We start from the raw sequence: 22,914 nt of genomic DNA on the forward strand, positions 1-22,914 counted from the left end.
AATACTCCTTGGAGAAGAAATACCATTTGAAACAAACAGAAAAAATAAAAATGTAGTGATCCCTAATATCTCAATCCTTTTTTCGGCTGTAAGCACGCTGCTGCAGCTAACGTTTTCTAATGCGTAATCGAGACATCTCTAGTATATTCAAACTACTGCAAATTATAAAGTAGCAACCCCTTAACTAAAATAAGGGTGAAGGTTATTTTTTTTTATCTGAGTCAGATTTTTTTTCGCGGGTACGTTTTTATTCCTTTTTTTCGATGCTGGTGATCAAATACTTTTTTTTCAATATTTAACACTATAATGTATTTTTTTTTTCATCTGTATGACAATTCTTTTTTTTTTTTTTTATCAAATTGGGGTTCGGAATATTTCCATTCCCACCCCTCACCCCCCCCTTTTGAAGTCAAATGGTTGTTCCCTTACCGCTAGAAAAATTGTCCAAAAATTTTGAATTCAGTTCTACGTAATGAACATTTAAATGACATAGTTTACAAGTGGGAACAAATCTTATGTACAGGTAGCTAAACAAGGTGTATAGATGTAAACAAATGTAATGTGAAACCAGTGTACACTACACTAAACTAATTGTAAACATGTTTACTCTACACGGCGTTTGGTGTGAACACGGCCTTAGACTCAAGTATCAATCACTACATATCAACATATTTAGTCATAAACAGTCTGAAGGACGCCTCCGGGTGCGTCAATTTTCGATGTATTAAGGACCTATACCGTGCAAACAACCAGTCCACACTAATAAACAGCTTTTCTATAAAATCATAACAGTTAAGTTATTTAAAACTTATATCCATAGACTAGACAGATAAATACTATTCTGAAAAAAAGAACAAATTGTTTAATCATTTTTTACTTTAGTCTAAAACACTGGACACTTTTAATTTGCAAAACACTCATTTGCAAATCCGCCGCCGCCTCAAACAAGAGCTACAATATCATGTATATAACCAAAATGTGCAGAATTACATGGGATTCAATAATTTCATTGGTTTTCTACAGTTACTTTCATATTTATTTTGCACTTTGAATTATAAAAACATGGGATTTTCAATATCCCATGGGACAGGGCAAAATCCCATGGGATTTACCATTATCCCATGGGATTTTGGTTAAATCCCATGGGATTTTTTTTGTCCCATGGGATTATTGTAGTCCCATGGGATATTTGTTATCCCATGGGACAAATTAAAATCCTATGGGATTCTAATTGTAAATATATAGATATAAATAAACAGTAATGTGTATGTTACAATGTTTTCTATTAGGTAGTAAATTATTATAAGATGAATCTTTTTAATTGAATATCTTTTTTTCTTGGGAAATGTTAATTTAGCATATTGTTCTTTAACTGTTCAAAACTAAACTTTTAAACAACAAAGCAGATAATGTAAGTATCAATATATGTTTATTCATGAATTATAGAATACTTTCTTGAAACACAATTATTTGCCATTTGAAATCAATAAAAACTCTATTGTTAGGCTTAACATACTAGTAGCTATTTAAGTAAATCTATTTTTTTCACAATATCCCTCAACACAAAACATTAATAGTTTCTTATCATCCAGCATTGTTTGATGGTATAGTCCACTTTTTGGACATTCAGCACAGAACTTTGACATTATTGTGGTTTCAATATTTTTTTAATTTAAAAGAACTTCAAATCATTGACTGAGTGATGAAAATAATAACTGATCCAACTTTTGTCTTTGAATTTATTCTGGTCTTGTTTCTATGTTTTCTCCATTTATTCTAGGTGGTGAATTTCAATCAATCTGAAAAAGAACCAATAAAATCTAAAGTAATGGATTATACAAAATTGTTTTCATACATGTAGCAATAATATGATTTTCAATAAAAATAGCTATGCGATATGGATTTTACTGATTGTTAAAGGTTGTCCAGTGTCATCAGTTGCTAACGGCCTACATCCTTTGGTCTCTGATGGAGGGTTGTCAAATTAGCAATATACCACATCTTCCTATTCTAATACCATATAACAATCAATTAATTTATTCTTCTTTATAACATTTGGGTATTTTCCCAAGTTATGTACATAATATATATATATACTGTAAATTCGGAATTAATGCGAGTTTTTTTTTATTGCGAAAAATGCAACGGAGTTGTAAACGCAATAATTTAAACTCGCATTATGAAATATTTTATATGGATTAAACAGGATTTTTCTCAAAATCGTAAAATTTAAAATCGCATTTAAGTCTAAAATGACAGAATCGCAATAATAAATGCACGCAATAATTTATGAATTTACAGTATAAAGATCAATGTTAAAACTTTAGACAACTATAATAACATTCCATTATTCACAAGAATTTGCAATATATTATACAAAATGCAGACAACAGAAACAATATTTCTTTAAGCTTTTGAAGTTCAGACAGATTTCAATTTGTGTTTTATTTCAATGAAAAAATACCTTGAACATATTGGAAATTATAACATTGATACAAAAAAAATATGTATGTTTTATCCTTATTTTTTGTGCTGTTGGCTTGCTGTCTCATTTTAATATACATTTAAACATACATCAATAATCTTCTTCTTTATTAAAAGTAAAAATGGGATATTTTTGATTTTGATATCCCAAAACATTATAGTTCTATCAAACACCAATGTGTTTGATATTAATTTTAAGACATGTATAAATGTTCCAGACCATATCAGTATTCGGATGTTACTTTTACGGTCCAGAACTTACAGTCCCACCATATGTGTACAGTCAGACCATTTAAGTATATTTGTACTGTCTGGTACCAGCTCGACCAAACCTGTGTTTTTATTTTAACTGCAATTAAACTTTTTGTATTAATCTATTTAAGATTTCAGTTATGTTGATCTGTACTGTACATTTGTTTGTAATAAACTTGACCAACTTCTTAAAATTGGGCAAGCGTACAGTCCAAATACTTGTTTGTTCTGGAACATAAACATGATTAACAAGCATTTGGCAGGATGTCATGCTAAAATCCCATTAATATTAGTACTAAATTTTGAGTATATACATGTAAATCCACAAGTTACTTACTGAAATTCATGGTGAACACTCACCAAAAACTTACAATTTAGAGGAAAGACTGGAAAGATGAATGCACTAACACTATCAAAACAGAGCATAAAACTTACCGAAAAACAAGATGTTTTACATTTATCCAGGAGGAGGATAATTGAAAAGTTTTTTTTTTCTTTCTCTGCTGTCCATCATATAACCTTTGATTTCATTCATGCAAAATATGAAAATCTGCAAAGGTAAGACCTAGAACCTCAACTTATCCACATTTTGAATTTTGAACTGCATACTTGTCCTTTTCATCTTGCTGACAACCTAAACATAAAAAAATGATAAAAACATAATTCTAGATTGACTTTGTGTTTTTATTTTTGTTGGTACATGTACAAACAATTTCCCAACTTTAAAACGAAAACATCATCACCAAAGAGGAGGTCATACTAACCTCCGAAATATTTAAACAAACCGAAATTATTACTTGATTAAGATCTTGTCGTAAATTAATGGCATAGATACTCTTATTTTTGAAAACTTGATGTCTATTGCATACTTATATTCTTTTGTACGAGAGTATGCATATTAAGATGGACTCCATGGACTTTAATGTTAGCATGATTAATTTTACAGTCACTGACAGTTTTTCAGCTCTATGTGTACATTTTGAGAAAATCTTGCAATACTGTATATTCTGATATTCAGAACTTATTATGAGGTTTTTATTAATACAACTGAAAGCTGTATCTCGTTTTCATTTCTGATACATATTTATGAGCTGAAGACCAGTGCCGAATTTTTTTCACTGCATTGAAGACCCATAGGTGACCTTCGGCCGTTGTCTGCTCTTTGATTGGGTTGTTGTCTCTTTGTCAAATTCCCAGTTTCCACTTCCCATTTTATATCATGTATGCTGATTTTTCTTAAATTACAATATTCAATCATGCAATTTTGTCCATTATTGAAAATACGATAAGCAAAAATAAATGCACAAAAAATTTAACATTGTTATATAGATATATGTAAAAGACTTTTTTTTAAATTCAAAACAGTTGCCTAAACTGTTAATTTCCTTGTTTGATTTCATATTTTTAAAGCCTTTATAGCTAGCTAGATGGTATGCCGGGGCGGATCCAGCCATTTTAAAAAGGGGGGTTCCCAACCCAAGACAAAGGGGATGATCCTATATTCATTTGATTTGTTTTATTGTCTCATACAAGAATATATATGGTTTGACGGTGGGGATCAGGGATCCTGAAATTTTTTCACCTAACCACTGGATGACAGGGGATCTCAACCATTTAAAAGTTTCTCAAACATGTGGGGGTGGGGGTGAACCCCATGGACTCTCCCTATATTTCCTTTTATTTGTTTTATTGTTCTTTACAAAAATATATAAATATGGTTTAGGGGTGGGGATCTTGACCGTTTACAAGTTTTCAAACTAGAGGGGGTGGGACTTCACTTTTATTTTATTTCATTATTAATTTTATTGTCCCCGACAAGAATATATATGGTTTAGGGGTGGGGATCTGGATCGTTCACAAGATAATAGCACATTCTCAAATTGAACAGAGTGGTGAAACCCCCAAAGACCTCCTTTTAATTTCATTTGATTTGTTTTATCGTCCCATTCAAGAATATATATGGTTTAGGGATGGGGATCTGGACCGTTTACAAGATAATAGCATATTCTCAAATTGAAAGGGGTGGGGATTACCTCCCATGGACTCACCCTCCCTTCTTTCTTCCCCCCCGAAATACCTTTTAATAAGCCCCAATGCACAGATAGTTCACAGTATTTTCCCTTGATTTACACTAAAGAATATACACTATACAGGTGTAATTTTTTTTTAAAAAAGATAATACAACTGAAGACCACCCTGACCACAGTGGTGGATCCAGAATTTTTCATAAGTGGGGCCCACCGACTGCCTAAGAGGGGCCTGCTCCTGCCATGACTCAGTGATTCCATATATAATCAACCAATTCTTTTCCCAAACAGGGGGCCCTGAACTCTTGATCCCCCCTTTTTTTTCCTCATTTCAATCACCCTGATATAAATTTAGTTTTATCACTTACAATAGGAATGGTTTGAATTCCCCAATAATTCTCATATACCATTAATATCAACATATTTCATTTTTGATAAATGAAAGGCAAAAGTTTTCTATGGGTAGAAATGGATAGTGGGAAGCTTTCAGATTCACACCATGCCGGTGGCTGTGTTCAAAGTGCTGGGTTTTTATTACCCTCGTTGTTTGCGGACTAATTATTCGATGCAAGACGTAACGGCCATACTACCATGACGGCCATAGGATGAAACGGCCATACCCCGAAAAGATGAAACGGCCCTAGTACAAAAACGGCCATACTTTGAAAAGACGTATCGTCCATGGTTCTTTTTTCTTTTTTTTTTAGAGGTTATAGATGAATTATTTTGATACTTATACATGGTTTATTATGACTTTTAAATAAACTATACTGTTTTTACATTATTTTTCATCTTAATTTTTGTTATATCATTTGTTTACTCATTATATATTTATCGTAAATGAATGTGTTTAATCTAATAAAATATTAAAATATCTTATTGTTTTCTAGATGATTGTTTGATATCTTGTGTAGCAAATAGAACAAAATGAATAAATATTAATGACTATATCCGAATGGGAACTAATTTCTGTCATAATTAAAACAATGAGTTCAGTTTTGAAATATAAAACAAGGTAATCAGCTGTAATCAAGTAATGATTAAGTTGGAAATTTAAGAAGATTGTTGATTGCTTATTATTACTTCTTTGATGAACACAAGTATTAATTATGCTTTTGTCAAGAAATTGTAAAGGAAATACAAGTCAAGATCACTATAAAAACACAACTCCCAAGCTGAGTTCAAGCGGAGTGAAAACATACATTTGGTAGTGAAATTCTTGTAAAAATACAAGCTGTTTGAGCAGTCTTTTTGATGTACCGACCTTGCTTTATAAAAGTAACCAGAAATGTCGGTGGCAATCCCTTATAGAAGTTAAAAACATTAATTTATTTTATTAGTTTTATTTTTATTTAAATTTAATAAAATAAGTTTAAACAAGTATAGGTTAATAAGGCGCACCACCTATAAACAAAAAAGTCGCCTTCAATATATATTTATTTTCTTAAATTTTTATTTTAATGGATTTTTTTCTAAAGTAAAATATTACTATTATGGACTAATTCCAGATTTAGTTACCAGGGCGCAATTACCAGTTGGTAAGCCGTCCACCAAAAACATATAACCGTAACCGTAACCGGTGGCACTCATTTTGGAAATTGCTGTTCATCATGTCGTACCCCTGTGTGCTATGTGACCAGCAAGTCCGACCAAGACAACATGCTCTCCAATGTGAAGATTGTGATAAATGGCAACACAGGCTTTGCAATACAGGTATTTACAAATTTATTATTAATTTAGGTTTTGCCTTTGAAACATATTTCGTACTTTCTGTCATATTTGATACACTTTGATTTACTTTAATTTGGGTTACGACCTTTACATGATAAGAATTAAATCTTTATTAAGTGTTATTTGCATTACACCATTGTCCAATAAATGGACAATAGGTATCAATTGATAGATATAAAAAGAAGGTGTGGTATGACTGCGGTATGATTCCCAATGAGAAAACTATCCATCAGAGTCCAAATGATACAAAAATTAACAACTATAGGTCACCTCACTAAGGCCTTTAATCTTTTTATCAGTGTATTAAAATTACTTGATTATAAAGAAATATATGTTATATTTTAGTTTATTGTTATTTCAGGTATATCAATTACTGATTACCGCCTGATGGTCAATGAAGAAGTCGACATCATTTTCCACTGTGTAGAATGTGTCCACATACCACAAGATATGGAGGTTGAGGTACATATACGTTATTGTATTATTTCTTTAAATGTTGTGTGTTCGACAGAATTGTTTAATTTCTTATCGGTTCTTTATTATTTTTTATTAGAAAACAAATTGTATTCAACATAAATGTTTCATTTTTTGTTGTTGACTATTAGTCCGAATATAAAGTGCTGTTATGCCAAAGTTCTCAAACCGTTATTGATGATAATGTATGATTACCTTTAAAAGACCGATCATAAAACATATTAATCCAATCATTGGGCGCGTGTCTCTGTTTAATGCAAAATAAACAAATTACGGAGTTGTTAATCCTTTAATTAGTTTATGTGATTGCCAATTATCAAACAATGTTTCAAATATTAATGTGAATTTATATATTTGCATTAATGCAATGCAGTAAACTGTTCACGTGAAATAATGTTACAAGATTTATAAATTATAAATATTACTTTTATCATTTAAATACCAATTCATTTATATATCATGTATTTATGTAACACGAACTTAAATTTACTGTTTTTAATTTTTAGGTTTTCGAAAGACTGAAGCAGATAGTACCAGACCTACGTGTGCAAGCCTTCTGTCTGGACTTTGAGTCAGGTATGTTCTATATAAAACATAGTATACTACAATACAACAAAATGTGATATAAACGCCAATGAATTTAAATATAGATATACAAAGGAAGATGTGGTATGAGTGCCAATGAGACAACTATGTGGCTGATATTACATTTGTATTTCCTTTCACAATTCCTTTTCAATCATTCAAAACAAAAATGTGGAATAAGTGTAAAATTTCATTTATTATAAAAGCTCTTCATCACATAATTTTATAATGTATAAACTAATATGTGTCATTTAAATTTACAGCAGCCTGGTCAGCCATCAAGACCGTCTTTCCTACAGCCGAGATAAAGGGGTGTTCATTTCACTGGTGCCAAGCAGACATGCGGAAGGTTGCCAAGTTGGGGTTGAAGACCGCCTATGACTCCAAGAAGAGTGTCCACCTCTTCATCAGGAAGTTACTTGCTCTGCCATACCTGCCATCTGACCACATCAGACCAGCTTTTACTGAGATGCTTCAAACCACTGCAACAGCCTCACCACAGATCAAGCAGCTGATGACATACCTTCAACGTACCTGGTTCAACAACACAGTCTGGACTGTTCAACAGTGGTCTGTCCATCGGCTCTCATGACTTGATGAACATATTGCTTGTGCTTATTATGTGTATACTAGTGCTTTGTAAAAATAGTAACTTCAATGAGTTCAAGATCGTAATATAGTGCATTTTGGTATGTTTAGTGCTTTTGTTTCAGTTGTGACTTTTATAACTGTTTATGTTGTGACTTTTATAACTGTTTATGTTGTGCCTTTTATAACTGCATGTTTATGTATTTTAGTGCTTTATGATATAGGTTATATGTGTGAGTGTGAATATAAGTGTTTAAATATTGGGTCAACAAATAGTATTCAACACAATTCAATACAATGAACAACGCAAAAAAAAACTTCAGTATGATAAAAACTCGAGGATAAAAATGAAACTGGCCATCTTTTATCATGTAATTAGCCAATCGGGTGCACATTCCTGTCAGATTTTACGGGTAATTTGTTTTGTTATTGGAAAATTCTGCAGCAGTCTCTGTCTTGGAAAGATGTCAGCAAATAGAATGACTCTAAACTATAAGAAAGAAAAACAAAATATTAAACAATATGTTTTATAGATATAATAAAAAGATCTGTAACATGTGCTTCTTTCTTGTGTATTAGCTTCCTATCTAAGGAACACCCCGCAATGGGTAATCAGGAGTATTTACATTAGTGGGTTAATCAAAGATTTATTTTATATTTTTAAAAGTTAATTACAATAGGGTTAAAAAGTAAAAAAAAACAAAAAAAGGTAAAAATAATCGACAAAATTAATAATGTAAAAAAGGGCCAGTAGACGTGCTCTGTACATATGGTGGAGAGGTTAACATGGTTAAGAGATAAAAATACAAATAAATTTGGGATGGAAAAATATTCACAGGATTAGAAAAATAAAATGTACATGTTTGGAGGCATAAAATCTAAAACCCAACTTGTCCATCATAAGTAAAAAAGTAAAAATTGCTTAGGTACAAAAGTTACTAAAGTACATTGTCTATACTAATCATTCCTAGCATTCACATACTTCCATTTGAATTTCACTTGTTTTCTAAGTTCTTAAGAAGCTGTAAGCGGCAGATATGTATTTTGTAACAGAAGTCTCTAGTCAGTGACTCGACATTCATCTTCTGGGTTTTACTGAGGTTTTGCATACTGTGGAAAACTGAGAAATCTAGCAAAAGTGCTACAATGTTTTGATTAATGTTAAAAAGTTGTTCCCATCCTTTGCAACCTATGATATTTGTGACCAAGATTTTGAGAGGAAGGAAATACTTCATACGAGTTTCCCTTAAAGCTGGGCAGAATGTTAAGACATGCGTTAAATCTTCGTCCTCCCTCTGACACAGCAGGCATGTTGCATTTATCTTGTATTGACTAAATTTGTATTTGTCGGCCTGTACCAAGTATGTACCAGTGAGCATACGAGCTTTGATCATGCTTTTCCGTACATCTAACAAGCTCTGTGATGCAGATTCCCAGACTGGGTGGACAGTACCTATCTCTAAAATGGTTGTGTTGAGTGAACTCAATGATGATTTTGACTTTGCCTTTTCTTGTAGTTCATATGTCCAGTATTTGTTAATTGTGGATGCTTGTATTTATATATCGACATTGACAGTCAACATTACTACAGTTTAAACTTCATATAAAATATGATGCCTTAAAGTTTATATCTCATTAAAATAAAAATGATTCTTTAGAAAATGTTTACAACTGATAATGAAGAAATAATCAATATACTTACATAATATGGCCGTAACAAGTTGTAAACACGAGCGATGATGATCAAGCAAAGATAACTCTTACAAGAATAAATAAGATCGTATGTGCAGAAAAAAACTACTACACAATCATATTTATGTTATTATTATGAACAAATACTTATTTTTCGTATTATATTTTATGTAATAAACTCAATAAAAAAAAAAAAAAAGTGTGGACGATACGTCTTACAATGTGTGGCCGATATGTCCCATGGCCCTTACCGAAAAAATCAGCCTCCTGCAAATAGTTGCTGCAGGTCTGCTGCGAACTTGCTGCAGACTTGCAGCGAACACAGAGTCTGTGTTTGCAGCGTGTTTGCTGCAAATACGCTGCAGGTCTGCTGCAAACAATTTACCATGCAAATGAGTGTTTGCTGCAGACCTGCTGCAAACATTTATATGCAAATGAGTGTTTGCAGCAGACCTGCTGCAAACATTTTTATGCAAATTAATCTTTCTCCTGCGTGTTTGCAGCAGACCTGCTGCGTGTTTGCTGCAGACCTGCTGCAAACATTTTTATGCAAATTAATCTTTCTTCTGCGTGTTTGCAGCAGACCTGCTGCGTGTTTGCTGCAGACCTGCTGCAAACATTTATATTCAAATTATTTTTTCTCCTGCGTGTTTGCTGCAAACTTGCAGGAACTACATAAATGATTTTACAATATTAACCAATTAATTAAGTCATGTTGTGTATACACATCACATTATCTTTATTACACAGTAAATTATGAAAAGTTTGGTTACATACGTACATACAATGATTAGAATAATTTATCATTTGCATAATTATCATAGCAAAGGTTTATTCCTTTAAAAAATAATTTAAAGATTTCTTGTTGTTCAAGTACGTGCTAAAATGAATTGCATGCATATCTAAAATAAGAAAAAAGGTTTATTTGAAATTTATTTTGTGCATATATCATGTATATACTGCTTTTTAATTTTTATTTTGTGCATATATACTGCTTTTTAATTAATATTTTCACATAATATAACAACACAATATTTTAAAATAAGTTATAATCTCCAAACATTCTCGAGTGTACTGTATAGTTGTTACATGTTTGAATTTTTTTTTCAAAACTTCATGCAGGTATTTTATTGCAGGGGACAAATTTCATATATTTACACGTCTACGAAGAATCAATACTTACAACAAATGTCTATGAAAACTTTTCTTTTAATTCCCAACCTAAAATACTCCCTGAATACTTATACATTGTATGATAACATGACTCAAACACCTTCAACATTTTCAAATTTCAAATCTGTATCTTCCAGGAAGTTACCAATGGGCATGCTCATTCGTTTTATGTAATTCTTGCAATGCTCTTGCAAACATATAGAATTGTCAAAGATTCCTGCAATCTAGCTGCGAACATCCCTTAAATTTTAGAGTTTCCTGCAATCTTACTGCAAGCATAAAAGTTTCTGCAAACTTGCCGCAAGCTTGCAGCAAAAAGCTGCAATGTTTGCAGGAGGTTCGCAGCTAGCTGCAAACTTCTGCAAACATTATTCAAAGGGTTCCTGCAAGCTTTTTGTTTGCAGCAGACCTGCAGCAAGTATGTTGCAGACCTGCTGCAAACATTTCAGTTCTGTAAGGGGGACGATATGACGGTATGGCCGACACATCGTAGGGCCGTCATGGAAGTATGGCCGTCGCGTCTCGAAAGCCTAATTATTTAGGCCAGTGGTGGATAATAGTGTGCGTGCATTAATCTTCTATACCTTCTTAATCAATATATTCAAATACTGACGGCAAGTGTGTGTTGTAAAGATGTATCAATGTCTTTTTGAAAATCACCGTGCTATTTACATGTGGGATCGAGAATGCAGGGGAAGGAAACTTGTCAATTATGTTTATTTCTAAGCCAAAATAAAATGAGCCGCCGTAAAATTAACCTTGGGTAATAACAGTGCATGTAAGGCTCGTCTCAGAGGGGTGTCTTTTTTTCTGTCTTCTTTTTTTAGTTATATTTTTAATAACTTACACTTTTTTCCATTATTCTCTTTCTTTCACTATTCTTTATTCCTTTTTTTTCTTTGTCCTTTGTTCTCTATTCTGTTAATTCACATCCATACCCTCTTATGTGTATGTGGACTTACTGTAGTTTATTTTTTAGTTCTGGCAGAGATATTAGATACAATATATGTCTCTGGTTCTGGTATTATACGATAAGTCAATTTCTTTTTCATGCAGTGTCATGAAATATAATGGTTTTATGCATATCAGCCAAGATTGTGCGCAACATTTTAATAAACAATTCAACACTATATACACGTTTAATGTGAATTTTATTAAAATCAATGAAGAACATGAATTTGGCAGCTAGTGCCCCTTAAACAGGTACAGTTCAATTAACAAATTCTGATCTACTGGCATTCAACACCAAATTACTTACTTGCTGTATATTGATAAATGTGATTGTATATTGTCAATACCTCAACATCGAGAATACGTCATGTGAGGTGTTGGTCGCTACGTTTGATACGGGGTCAAAGGTTGCGGCTTCGAGACAGAGAAAAACATCCAGGTAAAAAGTGTAGAATTTTGTTTTTGAAAATTTGAGTTGTAAATTTTCCTAAAAAGTACTTAATTCCGTTCATCTAGTTGTAAATTTTCCTAAAAAAGTACTTATTTCCGTTCATCTATTATGGGTATACACTAAACTGAACAAGAAAAGTATAAGTAAACAGACAGAAAGTCCGACGTTGAATTAATTATTTTACAATTAATTGTTTAAATATATGAGAGAATGTTTTAGGCGAATTTTTATATGAGAGAATGTTTTAGGCGAATTTTCTTTAATTACAGATAAATGTATTTTAGGTTCAGGAAATGATTTATTGTTCGGGTACGTATAAACAACCGCTCAGGACCTCCTGAGTGCACTCACGACATACAAAGTGCACTCAGGACCCATTACCGTAATCATATCTGCACACATGATGGATGTTTATATTCGTTATACGCTTCTTATTTTAGAGTTAAATTTTGGTAGAAGTTGAAATCGCAGGGGCGGATCCAGCCATTTTAAAAAGGGGGGGGCCTAACCCAGGGCAAAAAAAGGGGGGGGTTCAACTACATGTCCCCATTCAAATGCATTGATCGGCCAAAAAAGGGGGGTTCCAACCCCTCCCCCCGGAACCCCCTCCCCTCTCTGGATCCGCGCCTGAATCGAACTTAGATAGATATGTTAATTCTTATAAAATAATGAGGGCACGTGTCACTGATTACACAACTACTGAGCCATGAATTATCCAATCAACAAAATTGATTGGATTATCTTTATTGTTTTTTAGGAATTGTATTGTTTAGTTCAGTTTTACCTTTAACATGAATTTGCATATAGAAAAAATAAAATATATATCTCATTCGATGTGCTTTTTCAGTTTATTTTTCATGATGACGGGTAAATTAATTTGTTGTGTTTTGCAGTTCACGAATAAAGAAAATTATTTTATAGTTTTTTTTTCTGTAACAAGTTCGATTTTTGTTTTTCAGTGTGATTCTTTTCTCTCTCTCTATCTAAATCAAGTTTTTAAACAAACACAATGTTGACTGAATATCAAATTTTATTACATTTGTATATCTTTATTCTCAACAAACCATTATACAAGAGAAGACAATTATGTACAATATTCAGTTTAACCTTAACGGAAATCTGTGCACGAAGACTTAGTCGTGGTTTGAACGGATTTCGTGTCAATAAACTGTCTTCGAAATAGTATTTCTTTGTTAATGTTTGTGTCATTTTGGTCTTTTGTGGATAGTTGTCTCATTAGCAATCATACCACATCTTCTTTTTTATAATTTCTCGCTACTACAATCTAACTTACATATTTTTTTAGAAATAATTATACCCAAAATATCATAATTTTAAAAAAAAACGGAGACGAAAACGGAGACAAGTTCATTTTCAGAATTTATTTTCGCATTGAAATTCGTTTCAGGCTTGTGAAACTGGACAAAACGACTTTAATTAGAGAAAAAAAAACTTAATAAAAACGGATTTCTTAAAATATTCGTATAACTCAAAAATAAAATTCCTGGACAAGTTCGATAAAAATGAGAAATAACATCTAACTACATGTATATGAGTTTGATTGTTTGAAAAGTACGGCTTTTACCGTTTAGAACGGATTCCATATACAAAACTTTAATTAATATAAATTCTTTTAAAGTATGAACATTTATTTCCCTTTTCAAACTCGTGCAAAGAATTAATTACTGGTCCAGGACATGATAATAAAATTAAGAATAAAACTTAAAAATTTATGGAACGAAATCTTAATAAAAGACGAAAATCTTAAAACATCGTGATATTCATTCTAGACGTCACAATATTACTTCCCGCATGGTCACACTGTACTAACAACACAATGTATAAAACAACAATAAAGATAATCCAATTAATTTTGTTGATTGGATAATTCATGGCTCAGTAGTTGTGTAATCAGTGACACGTGCCCTTATTATTTTCTAAGAATTACAAATGTAACATATCTATTTAAGTTCGATTTCAAATTCTACCAAATTTAACTCTAAAATAAGAAGCGTATAAAGAATATATGCATCCATCCTGTGTGCGATGACTATAAAGGGTCCTGAGTGCACTTCGTATGTCATGAGTGCAATCAGGAGGTCCTTCAAGCGGTGTTTAGACGTACCGTTATTCTTCTGGAAGCTTCAATTTTTTTTTATCAATAACTTTTACACAAGGAGACATTTTTGTTTTTTGACAGCATGAACCCCAGTTAATGAGCAAACACAAATTAAGAACGAAAACCGTTTACAATTAAATTTTATAGAAGGAAAAAGGGGGGGGGGTAATAAACAAATTTTATTTACGCTCACATACTTCTAAACAGATTTGCATATGTAAGCTCTCTATAGATAATGTTAAATTATTTCAGGAGTTTTGAAAAAAAGAATATACAGTTTAATTTCGACTAAAATAGTGATTCTTTTTATAGATTTGGTACCTCAGTTTCGACTCAACATTTCATTTTGAATTGTTAGATGACAAACTCTTTAGGCGAATATTGTATCTGTTCTTTATTTAATTATGGTGATATTGGCGATAATATTCATTATAACAAGGCCTTGTACAAATCCTTGATTATAGAATGTTTGGCAATTGAAAAAGACGAAAGTAGACAAACCCTAATTATGCAGGGTTTCACAAGTTGATCTCCAAGCGGCCCACATTTAACATATAATAAGATCTATATTTCTCAACGTTTTCAAAATGAAATAACTTGAATTGAAAATTTCCCAACTGTGAAAATTTGTTATTTCTAAACGTCTTTAATTATTATTTCGGAAAAAAAAAATATTTAGCATTTTCATAATTTTTTCCGAGGAAACCTTTTTTTTTTGCAAAGTTTACTTCTATGTGTTTTTAACCATCACCAGCGACTTATTCTCTGCCATCACCAATTAGTCCTAATTATTAAAGATCAATTGACCAAATTCAAATGATGATTGGTATATCGTATTGAATATGATCATCGGTCATCCGTGACGTATCCCAAATAACGACGCATGCCGATAGATAGATCATAGTTTATTAATTAGCGTCTCGCAATTTAAATTTCATCAAGGGGACTTAATTAAACCAGTTACTATACAAATCTTGAAAAAACGATGTACATGTACTTTTTAATATTTTTTAAAACAAATTACGAAAACGTTTAGTGTAAAAATCACCGAATATAAATGTTTCTTTCTTGCAGGTTTTGGCATTTGTAAATAACATTAACGTTTTGGAATTCTAATGCAAAAGACAGTCGATTCAAACTGAAATAACTTCTTTAAAGATGGTTTGATTTTTTCAGAGACACACATATATATATGTCTCAATACATGTATTATATGTCTCTGATTTTATCAAAACAAAAATAACAAAATTATAAAATATGTTAGTTATCGAATGTATACCCTGAACTCTTACTATTATATATATATATGCCCTAAGTTACTTAATGTCCTGTGTGCAACCAGGAGATCCTGAACGGTTTTTAAACGTACCATTATTTTATATGCATATATTCAAAGCTGTTCTTAATTATATGCATACTAGGTATCAGTGGCGGATCCAGGGGGAGGGTTTCGGGGGTTGGAACCTCCCCTTTTTTTGAACGATCAATGCATTTGAATGGGGACATATGGTTGGAACCACCCCCTCCCCCTTTTGTCCTGGGTTGAGACCCCCCTCCTTTTCAAATGGCTGGCTCCGCCGCAGAGGTATATTTATATATATATGTGTGTACCAGCCCCCCTCCTAAATCTTTGGAAACAAATGGTAGATTATATAGGGAATCACGGAAGCATGACTGGACGTGAACACTCTAAGGCAGTCAATGAGTCCCCACTTATGAAAATTTCTGGATCAACCATTGCTTAGTTCTAGTTATCTTAGGTCCTAGTGTGAAATAATGCCAATAGGTCTTTTAAAACACATCTTTATTCATACATGTATATATACGTTTTCTCACGGATTTGTTCATGCAATATTGGAATTATGTTTACTCAATGCGCAATTACTGAAGTTTATATTTGCTACTTTTCTTCTTAATTTCATATAAAAAATTTTTGATTTTTTTTCTTCGAAAAATTAGTGGTGTTGAAATAGGGAATGGACACAGATACCTTATCACATTTAACCAAAGAAATGTTGTATAATGTCATCAATCTGTATTACACGTAGACAGGATGTTCTCTAGAAAACTATACGTTATACACACCCGAGAATACACGCACTGTCGAAATGGAAAATTACTGTATGTTATAGTTACCTGTAATCAGCTTTGCAACACCATGTCATGACAGTTCAAAAAGATTTTCTTCAAATCAAAATGGAATATTCATTTTTTCTGTAAAATTTAAAACTTTAAAAAGTAGACTTTGACAAAATTATGAAATAGAAAGAATTGAACAATTTAAAATCGTATTTTAACAAAGATTTAGATATAATTTTACAACGATCCTTAAAAAATAATCAAACAAACGTTGAATCAAACGATATGAACCTACGCAGTTTTATATTAAAATACTGACACACACCAGTTTGCCATCTCAGTATGCAAGGCAAGGGTGCTTGGTGAGGTGCTGGAACTTGATGTACATGTATTCTGTTAGGATTGACTGCCTTTTTACAGAGACTCAAGTTCTATTCTTACTGTTATCAGTTAGTATAGACGGTTCCTGGCTTAGAATGATTCTCTGCTCAGCAAATGGTGCGTAATTAGCATTTGAATCAAATTTCTTGTAGAAGTAAAAAACACAAATTAATGTATTTGACAACTTTATTCAGGAGCACAGTCTATATTATCCGGCGTAAATAACTTCGAAATTTATGTGGAAGTTTACTCTGCTGCTCGATCTATGCTAATCGATGTTCCAGTATATTTCATATTTATATTTATTCGTGAGGCCTCGTAATCGTTTATATTCACTAAAAGCACAGTCGCCTAAATATTTTATATGGCGAAAAAATTGCGAAAATTGGGGGAAATAATATATTTTTAGTAGCATTATTATTTTAAAATCTTAAGAGGTTGCTTGCAAATTTAACTCTAAAATGAGAAGTGTATGACGATCTATAACGAATATATGCATCCATCATGTGTGCAGATACGACGGCGACTATATAGGGTCTGCCATGAGTGCACTTTGTATGTCCTGCATGTGTGCACCAGGAGGTCCTCCTGAGCGGTGTTTAGACGTACTGGGAAAATCTTATCTGATTCAGGATCAATTCATCGGTTACACTCCCCTGTCACCAGTGATTCTTTCTTGCTGACATTCTGAAAAAGTATTGTGTAGTCCCTGTGTAAGTGTTGACTCTCAACTTGCACAGTCATGTGATTTTTTAACACTCCCCGGACTTCTGCAAAAAACAATTATTCAGTTCACTGATTTAGATGGAAGGTAAACGAACAGAAAGTCACAGGACATTCCGACAAAAAGTCACAGGACAAAAAGTCAAACACATGTCAAACTCAGGCATAAAGTAACAAAGTTGATAGGACAAAAAGTCACAAACAATTTGTTGACAATTGATTGAATATAAATGAAAAAAGATTTTGAAATATCTTCTTTTTATTACATATATTCATTTTTAATTTTAGGAAATTGTTCATAATATAAAAAAGAAGATGTGGTATGATTGCCAATGAGGCAACTGTCCACAAGAGACCAAAATGACACAGACATTAACAACCATAGGTCACCAAACAGCCTTCAACAATGAGCAAAGCCCGAGGTAAAGCCCATACCGCATAGTCAGCTGTAAAAGGCAATCATACTATATCTTTTTTTTTATATTTACATGTTAAAAAATGCGTGCAAATGTAATCAAAAGCTGCACACAAACGTAATGATTTTTGTGTGCAAATGTAATGGTAATGTGCGCAAACCTAATGCACTGATTTATTTGTTTTTAATAAATTTTAATTTAAAAGTTGCTACATCATGTTCATGTATAAAACTTCAAGAAAAATACAAAAAGAGTGTTTTCTTGTTCAAAGAAAAATAATCTCAAAACTAAATTGTGACTTTTTGTCCTGTGACAGTGTGTGACTTTTTGACTGTGACTTTCTGTCCTGCATTCAGATTGAATAGGGGAGTTTGGTTGACCCCGCCTCCCTCTATCTGAGACTACTATCTCAGTGATGAGCTTTGTGTTTCATGTACAAATGTATTGTGCTTTAATTTATGTACAAAAAAATTGAAAAACAGATATGTTACACATAAACAAACGACAATCACTGAATTATCGGATCCTGACTTGGAACAGGCACAACCATAACAAATTGGCAGGGTATAAGGAACTTTGAAAATATTTAGTTTTTGTGGTTTGGTCTATTTTACGGATACTGTAAGCAATAAGGCCCCTTTATTTAGTGAATGAAATAATTGTAAGATGCACTTAGCTGTCTGTCATATTTTATATGAACTTGACCTCATTTTCATGCATGGTTCATTGGTCAATGAAACACTGCATTGTTTTGTCAGTTTATCATATGTTTAAAGTTACAGGTAGATTATATTTGGTAGATATGAAACAATTGTAAGGTGTGCATGTCTGAATGGCAGATTCATATATAAACCATGACCGCATTTTATTGTTCTTTGGTCAATGATAAGTTTTCTTGGTTTTGTCATTTTATCAGGCCAATTTTAAAAGAATGTCTGTTTCCCCTCCCCCGGGTCTACCCTTTGTAAACAGACCAGGAAGGCAGGTTTTTTTTAGCTCACCTGACCTGAAAGGTCAAGTGAGCTTTTCTCATCACTTGGCGTTCGTCGTCTGTCGTCCTGCGTCTGTCGTCCGTAAACTTTTACAAAAATCTTCTCCTCTGAAACTACTTGGCCAAATTCTACCAAACTTGGCCACAATCATCCTTGGGGTATCTAGTTTAAAAAATGTGTCAAACCAACCAAGATGGCCGCCATGGCTAAAAATAGAACATAGGGGTAAAATGCAGTTTTTGGCTTATAACTCAAAAACCAAAGCATTTAGAGCAAATCTGACATGGGGTAAAATTGTTGATCAGGTCAAGATCTATCTGCCCTGAAATTTTCAGACGAATCGGACAACCTGTTGATGGGTTGCTGCCTGTGAAATGGTTATTTTAAGGAAATTTTGCAGTGTTTGGTTATTATCTTGAATACTATTATAGATAGAGATAAACTGTAAAAGCAATAATGTTCAGCAAAGTAAGACCTACAAATAAGTCAACATGACCAAAATTGTCAGTCGACCCCTTAAGGAGTTATTGCCCTTTATAGTCAATTTTTAACAACTTTTCATCATTTTTTGTAACTTTTTTAAAAATCTTCTTCTCTGAAACTACTTTGCCAAATTTAACCAAACTTGGCCACAATTATCATTGTGGTTTGTAGTTTAAAAAATGTGTCCGCTGACCCAGCCTACCAAACAAAATGGCCGACATGGCTAAAATTAGAACATAGTGGTAAAATGCAGGTTTTGCTTTATATCTTTGAAACTAAGACATTTAGGGCAAATCTTTCAAGATTTAAATGTCCATCAGAATAAGATATATCCCCTCACAAATTTTCAGTTGAATTGGACAACCTGTTGTTGGGTTGCTGCCCTAAAATTGGTGATTTTAAGGTAATTTTGCAGTTTTTGGTTATTATCTTGAATACTATTATAGATAGAGATAAACTGTAGACAGCAATAATGTTCAGCAAAGTAAGATCTACAAATAAGTCAGCATGATCAAAATTGTTAGAGGACCCCTTAAGGAGTTATTGCCCTTTATAGTCAATATTGAACAACTTTTCGTCATTTTTGTAACTTGTATAAAAATCATTTCTAAAACTACTTGGCCAAATTTAACCAAACTTGGCCACAATCATAATACTAGGGTATCTATTTAAAAAAAAAGTGTCTAATGACCCCGCCTACCAACGAAGATGGCCGACATCAGTAAACACATTAACAGGTGAGCGACACAGGCTCTTGAGCATTTGTTGAGAGCCTCTAGTTTTTTTTAACTGGATGTGATTGTCATAGCATGGTCACATGAATGGTTTGACTTGTCCAGTCCAGGCCACTTATCAGTTGTTTGTGCTCAATTTGAGTGTATTTATTTAGATTATCAATCCTTCTGCTTTCAGGCACTTTCCAAAAATGGAAACAAATTATTTTCAGGAAAAAAATAATTTCGATTTTTTTGTGGAAAATAATTTTTTGACCCGGGCGCTTATTTTTGACCCGTGTGGGGGAGGGGAAACAAACATATTTTTAATTTTGGCCTTAGATTTTTTAAGCATAGGTCTACTTGTTGTATGGAATGACTACAAGGTATCAAATAAAAAAAGATGTCTGCCTGCCAAGGTTAATTTTACTGTGACCTCATATTCATAGAATAATGATAATATTCATGATATTGAACAGCAAGAATGATGAGTAAGTTGATGTTATATACAAATAAGACAAAATTTTCAGTTGCCTACTAATTATGTAATACATGTAGTAGTTATTGTTGTCATTAAATGATGTTTACCCTTTTATGTGTAGGGCAAGAACATGAAAGATAAAGGGGAAACTATAAACAGAAGAAATTATCAACAAAATAAGATTTACAGAGGTCAACAAAGCTTAAATGGTAAGTCCACTGTTATAAAAAATTTTGTCCTTGAATAATAATTAAATATTTATTAAAATAAGATGTGGTATGATTAAAGAGAAAACTATCCATCAGAGTTCAATTTAGTGGATGTAAGCATTGTCATTACTTATTAGAGGCCATTGATGACCTGTAAGTAATGAGAAAACCCATACCCTATACATGTTATAGTAATCTATAAAAGTCAACACTAACCAAATTTGAAACAGAGCATCAATTCAAACGTCAAATATACCAGACTAATTTATAAAAACAAAAAATTATGAAAAATAAAAATGACGGGTATGAACCAACATCAACCACTGAACTATGTACAAGCTCCTGATATTAGACAGGTATAATATGGCTGGGTTGATATAAAAATAAGAAACACTTAGCAGTCTGATTTCCAATGAGACATTTCTCCAATAGAGATCAAATGACATTTAAGGAGGCTCTAGGGTATAACAATTTCAGAAAAATGTTTTAATATTTTTTTTTCATAACTCAATTTATTTATATCTTTATCATATGGTACACCAAATCATTCAAAACAATCAATTCGGTTTGGCCCCAGATGACTTTTAAAATGCATATATCATTGAAAAAGCTCCAAATTATCTCCCTTTGGTGCAAAAATGCCATTTTTTGGCATTAAAAATGTAATATCTTATTTAACTCAACGGTGGCCTATATTTTTTATTATAATTTTAAATAAGCTGTACTTTAACTAAACTATTATAAAATTTAAGCGATTTCTGTAATTTAGTACTTGAATATTTAAATGAAAGTTTATCATATTAATCATAAACATGATAAAATAGCCATTTTATTGATCTCTTCACTGATAATTTTTGAGTTTGTGTATTTGTAGGTCAGAAATCTGGATTTTCATGGTCATCATTCACAGATCAATACTGAACGGAAAACTTAAAGCTGATATTTTTCTCCATAGTGCGACTTTTTTATTAATTTGAAATGGAACATGTTTTTTCCTACATTTATTTGAAAGAGGAAATTTCAACATGATGACTATAAACAAAAAGGAGTCATATCATCACGATCATTGATGCACAAGAACTTGATCATATAAATACAACAATGTAATTATCAATTGAAAGATGGAACGAATGAACAAGATATTAGAATGTTGTTGTCCAAATAAACTTGCTTTGTCTTCTCATTTGAATCTCTCGATTCAATAAAGATGTACAGAGGAAGATCTTTGAAGAACAGATTGAAAAAATGTTTTGTCTAAGAATTGCAGGAATATTCTAGTGAATGAAATTATTTATTGACTTCACTCTTATATAGTGGACTGAATAATTGTACATAGCAAGTTGTGAATAAAGAAAGCAAAAACTTTAACAAAAAGTGTTTATATTATAAATTTGCAAATATAAGCATACTATTATGTACACCACAAAGTTATATATTATAATTCAAATCGTTTGCCTATACAAGTATTGCAATGAACCTATAACAAAGAAAATCTTACCTCATGAAAAGAGTGAACTGTTCAGTCAGAATATGAAATATTTTTTCAGTTCTATTTTTCATAATAGAATAAACAAGACAAAGATTTCAAAACAATATTTTTTCATTTATTTAGAAATTGACTGTAAAATATTATTATTATACATTCCAAAATAAGAATAATCTTTATTGTCATATAAACAAATAAAAAACATGTTTGTGACAAAATTTAAAAAAAATTATATATATGTTTTTATAAAAAATATAAAAAAAACTCGTATACATTTAAAACATTTTACTACCAAACAGCATTCATTGTAACATACACATAACTTTATATTTATATATATATATATTTATAATTTTAATCCCATAGGATTTTATTTTGTCCCATGGGATATTAAAAATCCCATGGGATAATTATAGTCCCATGG

General features: G+C 32.0%; 2 long non-coding RNA genes across 2 annotated transcripts; one reads left to right on the forward strand and one right to left on the reverse strand.

Moving 5' to 3' along the window:
- Positions 1-1,410: 1,410 nt before the first annotated feature.
- On the reverse strand, positions 1,411-11,789 carry LOC139495970 (uncharacterized). The gene is made up of 2 exons (XR_011657514.1): positions 11,591-11,789; positions 1,411-3,370 (listed from the first exon to the last, which is right to left on the reverse strand). It is a non-coding gene; the product is annotated as an uncharacterized lncRNA (long non-coding RNA).
- Positions 11,790-17,635: 5,846 nt separating this feature from the next.
- Positions 17,636-22,378, forward strand: LOC139496035 (uncharacterized). The gene is made up of 3 exons (XR_011657534.1): positions 17,636-17,798; positions 20,917-21,004; positions 21,879-22,378. It is a non-coding gene; the product is annotated as an uncharacterized lncRNA (long non-coding RNA).
- The last annotated feature ends 536 nt before the right edge of the window (positions 22,379-22,914 follow it).

The sequence above is a fragment of the Mytilus edulis genome, chromosome 11 (genome assembly GCF_963676685.1).
Source record: "Mytilus edulis chromosome 11, xbMytEdul2.2, whole genome shotgun sequence".
Taxonomy (NCBI): Eukaryota; Metazoa; Mollusca; class Bivalvia; order Mytilida; family Mytilidae; genus Mytilus; species Mytilus edulis.